Below are 2,413 nucleotides of genomic sequence, written 5' to 3'. Positions count from 1 at the left end.
CTGGGGCGTGGGCACGTGACCTACAACTAACACTCGAGCGGCCGTAGCGCGCTTTATGTGAGTGCACTCTGTGGGGTACACAGGGGGGATTGTGCTTGTGTGTAGCAATGAACACTGGGGCGTGGGCATGTTTACTACACTCATAACACTGACGGCGTGAGCCGAATGACCAGATTTTACACTCTTTATTTGATTTATCTGGGTCGCCGTGAAAACGGCGTTTGTGTGCAGGCGAGAGAGTTGAGAAACTGGCTCGTTGGCTGCGGTGGACACTAAGGCGCTGGTCTGGATGCTGGCGCTTGTCGACTGGCGGGCAGGAAGCATCCGTCGAGCCTGTTGGGCGGGGACACCGCTGGCGGAGACCATTCGAGGCCCAGGCGCTCGACTGCCAAAGTGAGGAGGCGGAGAAGCTCGGCGTCCACACTGGCGTGAGTCCTGCTGGACGCTCTGGTGGAGGAGGCGGAGCGGACAGAACCGGACCATCCCTCGCTGTCCGACGCCATTAACGAGCACGTGTCCAGTAGCGCGTTGTCATCCGCTTCATCCCCTGAGGCGACGGCATCGAGGGCGAGAGCCGTCGGCTGCGCGTCGGGAAGCGGGGGCGGAGAAGGAGAGAGCGAGGCTCGCGGGAGAGGCTCCGGCGAGGCCCTGGCTCGAGTCTCGGGCTCCGGTGGTCGTTGAGAGCGGCGTTTCTTCTTCCACGGCCCGACGACGGTTGGAGCAGGCTCTGTGAAGAGGGCGAGTCGAGCCCGCAGGGTCGACATCGGCAGCTCTTCACAGAAGGTGCAGCCGCCCGTGGAAAGCGCGACGGCTGCGTGGTCCCGTCCCAGGCAGAGAGCGCAGATAAGATGGCGGTCTCTGTCGCTGAGCGTAGAGCGGCATGAGCCGCACGTGGTGCGAGGCATTTGCAACAACGCCTCCGCTCTTTTAGAAAGTGCTGCGGAAGCAAAACACACAAAAAGAGCTTTATAAAGGATATCGCCGGATAGCTGAGCTGGCACGGCAGGCTGAAGGCGGCGAGATTCGACCGGCTTCCTCAGGCTGTCCTAAGCTGGCTCGTTAGCTGTTCCTTGCAGGACAACGGCGACGGCTTCCTCTCAGAGTTCAGCGATGCGAGTGCTTCGCTGAAAAGACAGAAATCAGAGAATATAGCCTACGAGCCTTCCTTATATACGCTCTGACGCCGCCCATTCTGGCGGGCTGTGACGCGCGAGGGCGCGCGCACCCTCATTGGGCGTGACGTCACGCCAGGCTCACTGGTAGGCTTAAGCAGTTGCCGCGCGGCAGCCAATGAGCGTGCAGTATGCCGCTCTAGCTCAGCTGCCCGCAGCTGCACTGCGTTGACAAAATATGAATTAAGGATAATTTTGGCTTCAGTATCTCGAGAAAAGAAGACTTTCCCGCAGCGTAAGCAAGCTTACGCAATACGAGAGAACCTCTCGTAAGAGAACTGAGAGTTGTCTCACTCCTCCATAGGCTTCTATGTGATTGAAACTTGCTGGCCCAGAAAAGTTATTAAATAGATCGTTAATATAGTCCAAGTGACTACAGTGGCTCAATCTTAAGTATATCAAGCGACGAGAATACTTTTTGTGCGCAAAAATACTACGTGAACCAGCTCGAGGCCCAGAGAGAAGGAAATGAATAGTGGAATAAAGTCGTTATTTTTGTTTGTTTTTGCGCACAAAAAGTATTCTCGTCGCTTGATAAACTTAAGATTGAGCCACTGTAGTCACTTGGACTATATTAACGATCTATTTAATAACTTTTCTGGGCCAGCAAGTTTCAATCACATAGAAGCCTATGGAGGAGTGAGACAACTCTCAGATTTCATCAAAAATATCTTAATTTGTGTTCCGAAGATGAACGAATGTCTTACGGGGTTGGAACAACATGAGGGTGAGTAATTACTGATATAATTTTCATTTTTGGGTGAACTAACCCTTTAAGAATCCAGATGAAAATGATCAAAAATACAGCATCACATCAGTGACTGTTGCATAATCTACACAGCACACATTGCATGTCAGTCTGTGCATGAAACCATAATTTATGTTGAGATTGTAGCAGTTTAGGGTCTCAGGTCCTCTTGAGAATGACCCGAGGTGTAGTTAATCAAGTACTAGTTCATATTCCTGTCAGATGACCTCTTTTTTCTACTTGACCCATATTCTTCATGGCCCGACTCCTGACAACGCCAAAGGGATTTGCCCAGTGGACGTCCACACAGCTTCATTTCACACAATCTGTCAGTTCTAATGTCCAAAAGAGCATTCAAGCAAACAAAGTATGTGTTTAACCTGTTGGTTGGGCTTTTGGGGGTTGATCAGCAAAACAAGAAACTATCTTGGAGGTTACAAGCACATATGCAATACAATATAACAATATAAAAGTTAATTTTGCATAATAGGTA

The sequence above is a fragment of the Abramis brama genome (assembly GCF_963993115.1).
Source record: "Abramis brama genome assembly, chromosome: 12".
Taxonomy (NCBI): domain Eukaryota; kingdom Metazoa; phylum Chordata; class Actinopteri; order Cypriniformes; family Leuciscidae; genus Abramis; species Abramis brama.
Note: the sequence above shows the minus strand (reverse complement) of the source record.